At 45.7% G+C, this 10426-nt stretch overlaps 1 long non-coding RNA gene across 1 annotated transcript; it reads right to left on the reverse strand.

Moving 5' to 3' along the window:
- Positions 1-206: 206 nt before the first annotated feature.
- On the reverse strand, positions 207-3225 carry LOC119363932. The gene is made up of 3 exons (XR_005174524.1): positions 1092-3225; positions 951-1011; positions 207-537 (listed from the first exon to the last, which is right to left on the reverse strand). It is a non-coding gene; the product is annotated as an uncharacterized LOC119363932 (long non-coding RNA).
- Between the last annotated feature and the right edge of the window lie 7201 nt (positions 3226-10426).

Raw genomic sequence — 10426 nt, forward strand, 5'->3', positions numbered from 1 at the left:
AAGCCGGCTCGCATCAGTTTTGGGACTGCTTTGTCCTGTTTGACATTCAGGACATTATATTTTAGCTGCTCTGTGATCACCTCTCCATCTATCATAAATATTACCTAACCTTCTCTGATTTGTTGTAAAAGAACTCTGAATCTATAGGAGGGGGCTAATAGCTGGCCACAACAAACTAAAGCACAGAACCTACAGGAGTGGGATAATAGCGCCACACAAACAGACACACACATGCATGTGTTCAATTACAACAACTGGAGAAATGACTACATACTCATGAAAGCCAATAACTCATCGAACATCATCTTCAACCTCCCACATGTCTTCAACGTATGATGTTTTTACTACATGATCAACTTCCATGAAATCTACGATGTTTTTTGTACAGACAAGCACACCCTGCCTTGCTACCATTAGTCTTCTCTGCCTTGCTTGAGAATCTAGAACCATAGACTTTTTTCTCTGTCTGCTTGATCTTCTTAGTGCCTTTGATCTTCTCAGCAGACCAGCATGTAGCTGCCTGCAACTTCGGGTCACCTGAAGAATATGGAGAAATATTTACAAAAGTTTAAGAAATTGCATAGCGTCGGCAGAAAGTGTGATGTCGCAATTACAACACCGGATCTCAACAACATATTGCAATCTCATTTTCAGAAAGAAGTATCATCATATACTGCAGAAAGTTTATAATTCTGTGAACATATACTGTACATCTCAAAACAGTGGTCCGTTTCGAGTTATTAATAAGTAACATGCAGACAGTTTCATTCTTTGCTCGGCCAACCAACAATTGTTTTTATATTAGAAATATATGGAAGCCAAACTAATAATACTATTAAAAGACAAATATGATACATGAGTTGACAACTAGCACTGATGTTATTCAAGCACAGTCATACTTGCAGTAATTAATACTTCATAACAGGACCATAAGCGCAATGGTTTCCTACCACGAAATCCCTTGTATAGAGAGTTGTACCTAACAGTTTGCTGCCATCAGCCCATCACTTCCTACACAACAACAAATATAATTAGTACACTATATTAATGAGTAAAGCAGACGCAAAATAAAAAATAGACATATTTGACACCTCTTCCAATTTAGTGCATATACGCCGATCATGACCTTCCACCCACAGTAGCCACATTTCCTATTTGATCTTTGCTTCTTCATCTTTGGCTACAACCTTTTCTTCGGTGCACCTCGGCCTTGCACATGCACTGGGTCTAGAACCTTTTCCAAATCTGCACAATCAATTTCCGTCGTCTGTGGCAGCACCGGACCAAACCTAATGCATTCCTCCTGACCACGGCTTGATTCCTTGCTGCCATCTTGTGCATTCAGAACCGTCTTCAAATGATGATACTCCTCACTAGATTGACATGCCTGGAAACATGTCGCGTGACTCAAATTCCGCAACTCACGGTACCTCACAAGGCTTTCTGAATAGTCATACATCTCGCTCTTTCTGGTCGGAGGGAATGCTGACTTCGCACTCATTGTCCACCTCATGGGAACACAACACCTAGGCAGCAGTTCCACTTGACGTATTCCCAAGATGTAGAATATGTGAGAGCATGGTGTTCCCAAGCATTCTAGCTTACGACAAGTGCAACTGATCCTGTACAAAGAACCTTCCTTCACCTCACAGCGCACTTCGAACTTCTTCTCTCTTCTATCGATCTTAGCGACAACATATGTAGTCACCTCCCATGCGTCTAGTATCTCGCTGATAACACATTTGCTGACGGCATTTATGCTCCATCTGACCAACTCAAACATACAAGGCGTGAAAACCCGGGCAACATGTTTCTCAAGACTTAAAGCATCCGCGTCTGTAAATGGAATGGACTATAAGGCCACGATGTCTAGGATCGCCTCGTTCAAGCGTCGTCCCAAAAGGCAATGCTCATAGTGCTCTAGCATATCAAACAATGTCATCTTACCCTCAAGATGTGTATGTAGCACCGAGTTGATGCTCTCACTACGTTGATTGCTGCCCAATCCTAAGAAACAATGCCCCACCAGGTATGGAGCACACCACAGCTTCCTCATCTGATACATCTGATGCAGCAACGACTCCTCACTTCTCACTACATTCCTTCGTAAGAACTCTATCCATTTTATCTCATGCTCTTCAATAGAAGACGAGTCATATATGAAAGATCTGAATTCTTCCCTAACCTCGTCGTCATGCAGATGGTGTACAATGTTCTGCCGAATGTGCCATACACACAGCCTGTGGTATGAGTCAGGCCACACCACCCTGATCACTCTCTGCATTGCAAGGTCCCCGTCGGTGATTACTGATATCGGATGCTTCTACGACATGGCTTCAAAAAATGTCCGCAACATCCACTCGTACGCCTCGTTAGTTTCATGAGAAATGATCCCGCATCCAAAGATAACAGTGCTGCGGTGGTGATTCAATCCGACAAACGGCACAAACGGAAGATTGTACTTATTGGTCCTATATGTGCTATCAAAAACAACAACATCACCGAAAGCCTCGTAGTCAAGGCGGCATTAAGTATCGGACCAGAACAATCCCTTCAGATGCCCAGCTTTATCAACCAAGTATTTGAAGAAATAATCTGGGTCTCTCTCTTGCCGCGCCATCATGTGACAGATCACCATCTGAGCATCACCGGCAGCGACTGTTTCCTGCTTGTAGCGATGGCAGAAGTTATAGATGTCCCTCGTCGTGCATCCAACATGGTCATATCCACCGTACTGCATGCACAACACATCCATGATTTTGTGTTTCTTGATTCCAACACTTTCCATCTCTATAATGTCCGCTTTCTTCTCGTCGTTGATTCTTCTGTGGGAACGCAGAAAGCAAGAAAGGTCTCGTGGGGCCAGAGGATGGTTGTGTTCATCGATGAAATCTTTCACAAACCACCGCCCTGTTTTCGCGACTCTTGCAATGACAAATTTCGCTTTACACCCCACACAAGTGATATTCCATGGCTTCCTCTTCCTATCTTCTCTCTTCCTCTTCATGTGTTTCTCTTCACGGCAACCTTCACGACTACAGACAAGTTTCCTCAGAATTATCTTCTCGTTCGCTTCATCCCACTCAACTTATCCTTTCCTAACACTAAAGCCTTTCTCAAGAGCATACTTGTTATAGAACTCAAAACCCTCTTCCTCGCTATCAAACATCCTGCTGACAATGCCGTCGTACTCAGCCATACACTCTGCACTTACATCGGCCATGACTTCCTGCATATGACATATAATTGATCAACTGGTCTCAATCATGTACTGGATGTAAAGTAATTTCCATGCTCACATATTCCCCTCAAGATAAGAGGTTCAGAATAAGTTAAAAAATGTCCAACATCTCATGCCTTTTATGATTATAGTTTTTGTTCATATGAAGAAAGAAAAAGCTGATGTACAAAGCTTCTGTACAACATCTCATGACTTGTTGATTTTCAGAAACTAGATGATTTTTTGAACATTAATTCAGAAACTTGTTGATTTTTTATATAAGTGATTTCAGAACATAGCAAACAAATTTAGAAAGTGCAAAGAGATTAGACCCATTCCACTGTAAACTACACCTACACATATTGGACGAACATATATTGTCAGTTCTCCACAGAAAGAGATTCGGAATTTGGAATACCTGCCCCAACACTGTGGTAGTAATTCAGATCAAAGAGATTCAGAAAGAGCAGAGCTAATAGAGCAAATAGATTCAGATTCAGCCGGGGGTTGAGGGAACAGGGAGGAGGAAGGCAAGGGTGGCGGCTACGTGCCTATGGACTGGTCACCGGCGTTGCTGGTCGGCTTATCGGCAGCAGGAGGCGTTGCTCAGGGCGATGGAACACTATGATCGACCGCAGCTGGAGCCTCCAGGACCTCGCGCCAGCGTCGTCTCTGCCAGGACCAGATGGAGGCGCGGGGGGTGGGTGGAGTGGGGTAGCTTCCACCATAGCCAAGCCCAGCCGGGGCTTTGCCTAATGGATGTCGCGCCGGCCTGGTCGCCAAGGTCGTCGCTCCTACGCAACCATCTAGCCAGATGCGGGGATTGACCGGGGGATTGACAGAGTTACTAAAAAAACAATTACACATGACCATAATACCCTTGTTGATTAAATTTAACCTTTTTAGTTAACAAGTTATAATCAACGGTGGAGAATAATTAAGGGAGGAGTTACATCAAATTACAAGATGTAACTCCCCAATCACCGTAAAAGAGCTCTTTACCAGTTGCTACTTTTTGCTTGTTTTTTACTTCACAGAATATCAGTACCGAACAGAGTCCAAATGCCACGAAACTTTTTGGAGACTTTTTTGGACCAACAGACAACTTGGGAGCCAAGGAAGCACCTGGGGGAGGCTCATGCGGCCCACCACCCACCAGGGCATGTCAGAGGCCCCTGGGGTGCTCTGATGGGTGGTGGGGCCCATGGGGGTCTCCTGCACCGCCTCTCTGCTCTATAAATTCTTAGATATTCCAGAAACCCTAGGGGAGTCGACGAAAAACAATTCCAGCCGCCACAAGTTTCTAGAACCACAAGATCCAATCTAGATCCCTATTCCGGCACTCTGTCGGAGGGGAAGACGATCATGGAGGGTTCATCATCCTCATCGGTGCTCTTCCGATTGTGCGTGAGTAGTTCACCATAGACCTATGGGTCCGTAGGCAGTAGCTATATTGCTTCTTCTCTCTTTTTTATTCTCAATACAATGTTCTCCTCGATGTTCTTGGAGATCTATTTTATGTAATGACTTTTTGAGGTGTGTTTGTTGGGATCCGATGAAGTTCACGGTTATGATCACATCTATCCATGATTATTATTTGAGTTTCCTTGATCTCTTATATGCATGATTGTTATAGCCTTGCATTTCTTCTCCGAATCATTGGTTTAGTTAGGCCAACTAGATTGATTTTTCTTACAATGGGAAGAGGTGCTTTGTGATGGGTTTGATCTTGCGGTGTCCTCAACTAGTGACAGAAGGGGTAGCGAGGCACCCATGTATCGTTGCTGCTAAGGATAAAAAGATAGGGTCTATTCCTACATGAATAGATCTTGTCTACATCATGTCATCGTTCTTATTTTATTTCGTGTTTTAGTCCGATATATTTATCCAATCTCATACAATTTAATCTATTTTTTTACCGAGGAGGGATTGACAACCTCTCTTACGCTTTGGGTTGAAAGTATTTGTTCTTTGTGTGCAAATACCGTTTACATAGTGCTGCTTGGTTCTCCTAATAGATTGATAACCTTGGTTTCATAAATAAGGGAAATACTTGCCGTAGTTGTGCTTCATCATCCCTTCCTCCTTGGGGAAATACCAACACAGATTCAAGCCACGTCACTCCATCAGTTTAACATCGACCCTAAGGCTGGTTGCCTCCTTGTCCGTACCAACATTCGTCTCCATGTCGTCCTGGCTACCATCATTGTCCACCTGAGCGCCCTTGACTCTGCCTTTCTTAACCTTGCCACCTTCTCCTATAGTAGATTACCTCATACTTATTTTGGCACCTTTCAGGTCCACATGCCCATTCCCTTCCTATTCAGCTGCCCTCTTCCCTTGTACTGAATCCACATCAGCCTTAGTAGTAGCAGCTAATCCAAAAGGAATAACCAGTGGGCCAACCCATGCATGGCCGGGATCATGTCCGAAGAGTGCAAGAAGCCCCGGGAGGGTGTTTGACTGCCAATGGGATTGACATCGGGATCATACCCCTCCCCCGCCCAGCTGTTTTTGGCTGCCGACGTCCCACGCCATGCCGCCCATTAGCATTTGTATCTGCAGCTTCATGTACGAGCTGCACTTGCATGGAACGCACTTGCTTAGCCAACTCCGCATAAATTGCAGTCTCACAACTATTCTCCTTCTCTTCGAACCCATCTCTGGCATCAAGTCTATTCGGCACCTAGCTTCCTGTGTTATACTGACGTCTGCTGCTCCTGCCCAGAGGCGCACTCCCAAGGTTGGATGATCCTGCGCTGCTGGTAGAGAAGTCAAGGCCCCTAGCCATCGCCGGTTTGGCCCCAGCTAGAATGCTAGCAGACCATTGTGCAATTATGTTTAGAGGTCAACATCACAAACGATCGTCATATTCTTTCTTTAGCACACACATTCTCTTTTTAGTTTTCACATTTAGTATCATCATGTCCAATGAACCCACACCAGAAACAATAGTATGGGACTCTTTCATACCTCAACACATATTTTTATGGCTCCTTGCCACTCCATTTGATTCCCACACCAGAAAAAATAGTGTGGGACTCTTTCATACCTCAACTCATATTTTTCTGGCTCCTTGTCACTCCCTTTGATTCCAATAGCAACCTATATCTCTAGCCTATGGTTGAGCGGCAACTGAATGCGGACTCTAAGAAACTCTCTGACGCTCATGCCCGAATCACCCACATCCACTGCAAGCACCCTTCCTAGTAGTTTGCCAATTCTCCAGCCATCTGCAGATGTTTGCTCGTACTAGAACAACTTCAAGCACCGACTCTGATGGCCTCGTGTTCCCGATGAATGGCATGACAAGCAGTGTATTGCCACGATGTATCCATGGCCCCCCTCTTTCTAGAAAATCAAAGTCGCCTTGGGATCCCAATGTGATGACGTACCAATTCTTTCTGAGCGCGACAAAGTTTAGCCCTGCACGGATTTTCCAAACTGCATGGAAGTACTCTGTCAGGTCCTCCGTATTGGGCCTTCTCTGATTGACATACTGAGCTAGGAGGCGCCATGGCGTCGGCGGCGCCGCCGGAGGTGCGGGCATCTCATCTTCCTCTGGGTCAAGCTCAAGGAACGCGTCATCATCCATGTCCACCTCTCCTTCTAGATCCACCTCTGGTCCCGCTAAACCATGTTGCCCTATCCTGTGCCAGTTGCTATCCCCCCGACGAGACTCTCCTTCCCTCCTGATCTCCCTCCGCCTCACGGTGACCAGTGCACCTCCACCAAATGATTTCAGGTGGGTAGGAACCTGACTGGTTCCCCCTTGATCACCCCCATCGCCAGTAGATGACATCACATGGATTTGCGGATGAGGTTGATCTATGCCTGGATAGGGATAGAAGATCGGGTTCACAAAAACTCTACGAGATTGCTTCCCATCTGGCGGCGGTGTGCAACTTATACCACCCTTCCGGTGTTCCTCTTGATGCCCAACTCGGTTTCCCAGGTTGGCACGAATCATCTGAGCATCAAACGTAGACGAATCCAAAACCAAATCCTTCCTATTCCGGAGACTCGTAGCATTCCGATGTAGAATCAAGTGGCTAGACACGGTCGCCCACTATACAAACGTAGCCAGACGTAAGGCGTTTACAAAACAATGAATCTGGGACACACAGAACAAAGCCCCCCGCTCTGGAGCTAGTCCCATTCATATTAATTTAGCATCTCAAGCATTGTTGATGCTCTCAAAAGACAGACACGTATTAAAAAAAATTAGACCAACGAGGGAGGAGCCCCGCGGCTTTGTTTTAAAGAGAGAATGAGAGACACTAAATTCAACCAAAGAGGGGGGCGAACTCAGGTCGGCTGGGCGAAACCACAACGCCACCACCACTGGGCTATGATCCCATCCACAAGACATAAACATATTAAGTCTGCCGATCGCAACCATCATGTTCATCTGCAATCTTTTTTACCTAGGCCCATCAAGCTCCTCGTCCTTTTTGTCCAGATGCTTCAGCATAAATGTCCCATTGACCCATTCTCAGTTTATCATCAAAGAACCCTCACATCTCTCCACCATCTAGGCTTTTGTACCAAACTCAGACCACACCAGAACGTAGGTTGGGTAGACAAACCAGCCATCCCTTGGATCGACATGAGAATCGACATAGAGGTGGATCAGTAGTGCATGTAGATAGTAACTCTCGCCGGTGACCAAGGTCACCGTTGGAGTACATCAACTCCAACTGAAAGTACGTTACGTCGACTAGACGGGGTGAATAGGCGATTTTTATGAATTCTTCACTGAGAAATTTTAGGGTGAGGAAATTCCTAAGTGAAGAACTACTTGCAGCAGAATAAGTACTCAGGTACAAGCATATCAGAGCAACAACATAGTCATCATGATGAAATGAAAGACGAAACACAGAGTACAGAAAGCGTAAACACATGATAAGCAGGATGAAGACAAACTGATTGAAGAAATAGGATTGAGGAATTAAAGAAAGTCTTCAGTCAAAGTCTTCAAACAGTAATGATCAGGTTCATCAACACGTAACTGAGGAAAAGAAAGGGTTGAGGAAATAGAACCAGTAGGCTTGGTGAAGATAATGATTTGGTAGACCAGTTCCAACTGCTGTGACAGTTGTAAGTCTTGTTGGAGCGGCTGAGTATTTAAACTCGAGGACACACAGTCCCAGACACACAATCCTCACCGTATTCTCCTTGAGCTAAGTTCACATAGACCTCGCCCAATAGTAGTGGTAAGTCTTCACAGGTGACTTCCAAACCTTCACAAACTAGGTCACTCGGCGATCCACAATTTATCTTGGATGCTCAGACCATGACGCCTAACCGTCTGGAGGATACACAGTCCTCAAAGGTAACAAGCATCGGTTCCACAAAGGAATAATCTCTTCAGTGATGCTCAATCACTTTGGGTTTGTAGGTTTGGGTTTGGGATTTGGGTTTTCCTCACTTGATGATTTTCGCTCAAAGTCCTCGGAGGATGGGATGCTCTCAAATGACAAGTGTCAGTTTCTCTCAGAGCAGCCAACTAGCTAGTGGATGTAGGGGGCGGCTATTTATAGCCTAGGGAGCAGCCCAACATGATAAGACATAAATGCCCTTCAATGATATGACCGTTAGGTGGTAGGATATTTTGGACAGCTGGCGTGTGGCACAGGAATGGTCGGATTTGAGGTTCGAATTCCTCAGGGCTATCATGTTCCTCACTTGTAGGCAATCCCCACAGGCGAATTCCTAACTCCTTAGTCAGAACAAATTCCTCAGAGACCAGAAGATCTTCGTCTCTGTCACTGAAGAAATTGACTGAACTGATATGAGATTTCCAATGGCTTCACTCGAAGGATTAGGCAGGTGTAGGATTTTGAGATGAGCATCACTTGGAAATTAGTTTCCTTAGTATTACCTCGACCCCCTTTAACAGTATGGTGTTTCCTATGACTCAAGAAGAAGAAAATGAAACTGCAAAAACAAAAGTCTCCACGCTTCATAGTCCTCGCATGAATATCCAAGTCTTCACGGTCACACCAACTTCTTCACTTTCAAAGACTTCAAGAGAACCAAAGTCTTGAGCTGAAGACATTCATTTTAGGGGTTGACTTTCTCTGTAAATATCAAACTCCTCACCGACTTATAGAACCTGTGTACACTCACAAACGTATTAGTCCCTTAACCTATAAGTCTTTAATACACCAAAATCACTAAGGGGCACTAGATGCACTTACATCAACCAAAACGGTATTGACCTCTTTCATGGAAGTCACCTTTTTTGAGGCAATTGTGACAGAGTTACATTGTCACCCGCCGGTCGCTACTCGCGAGCATATTTAGTAGTTTAACTGCAGCCGAATATTCGTTTCTGATCCCGAGCTCAAATTGTTGAAACATGATATCTCTGTATTTATTATCGATTGATTCTCCTATTATCTCTAGCCTTGTATAGCTGATTCCTAGACATATTGTAGGGTTATTTGGTTTGTCACGCAAGACACCACCTGTATATATTGTAACAAACTCTGATGAATACAATTGAGTTGCATCCTATAGTCTTCTACATGGTATCAGTTTTCTACCGATCTCCATCACTTCTGCCCTAGGCCGCCGCCGCGTCTCACGCTGCCGCCGCCTCCTCTCTTCCTGCCACCGCCGCCGCTTGCTCCCCAAGCCGCCACTGCACTAAACTCTAACCCTCCGACGCCACTGCCGCCCCTTTCTCCCAAGCCCCCGCCGCCGCACCAAACGCTACCCCTCCCACACCGCCGCCGCCGCTCCCTTCCAAGCCGCCACCGCCACCGCTAAACCCTAACCCTTCCCAACCTCCCGGCCACCGCCTTTTCCATCATCATGGTGGGATCCCATTCATCCCTTGGCAGCTCCCCCATCGTCCTTGCCTTCACCTCCGACCGCCTCAATGAACTCCTCATCAAATACCATGTTCCCGTAATCCCTGAGCTCGACTTCCCCTCCTACAATACCTGGCACACCTACTTCGCGCTTCTCTCCCGCTCCTACCGTCTCATTGAGCATGTTGATGGGAGCATCGACATCCGTGACATGAAAGACGATGACGAGTAGCTGGCCATCAACACCTGTATTGTCAAGTGGCTGTTCCTCAGGATTTCGCGCGGGCTCTTCGACATGATGAACTGCCGCAACCCGTCTGCGCATGCCATCTGGACGAAGCTTTGCGACCACTTCCTCGACAATCAGCTTCAGCGCCGCGTGTTC

The sequence above is a fragment of the Triticum dicoccoides genome, chromosome 2B, assembly GCF_002162155.2.
Source record: "Triticum dicoccoides isolate Atlit2015 ecotype Zavitan chromosome 2B, WEW_v2.0, whole genome shotgun sequence".
In the NCBI taxonomy this organism is placed as follows: domain Eukaryota; kingdom Viridiplantae; phylum Streptophyta; class Magnoliopsida; order Poales; family Poaceae; genus Triticum; species Triticum dicoccoides.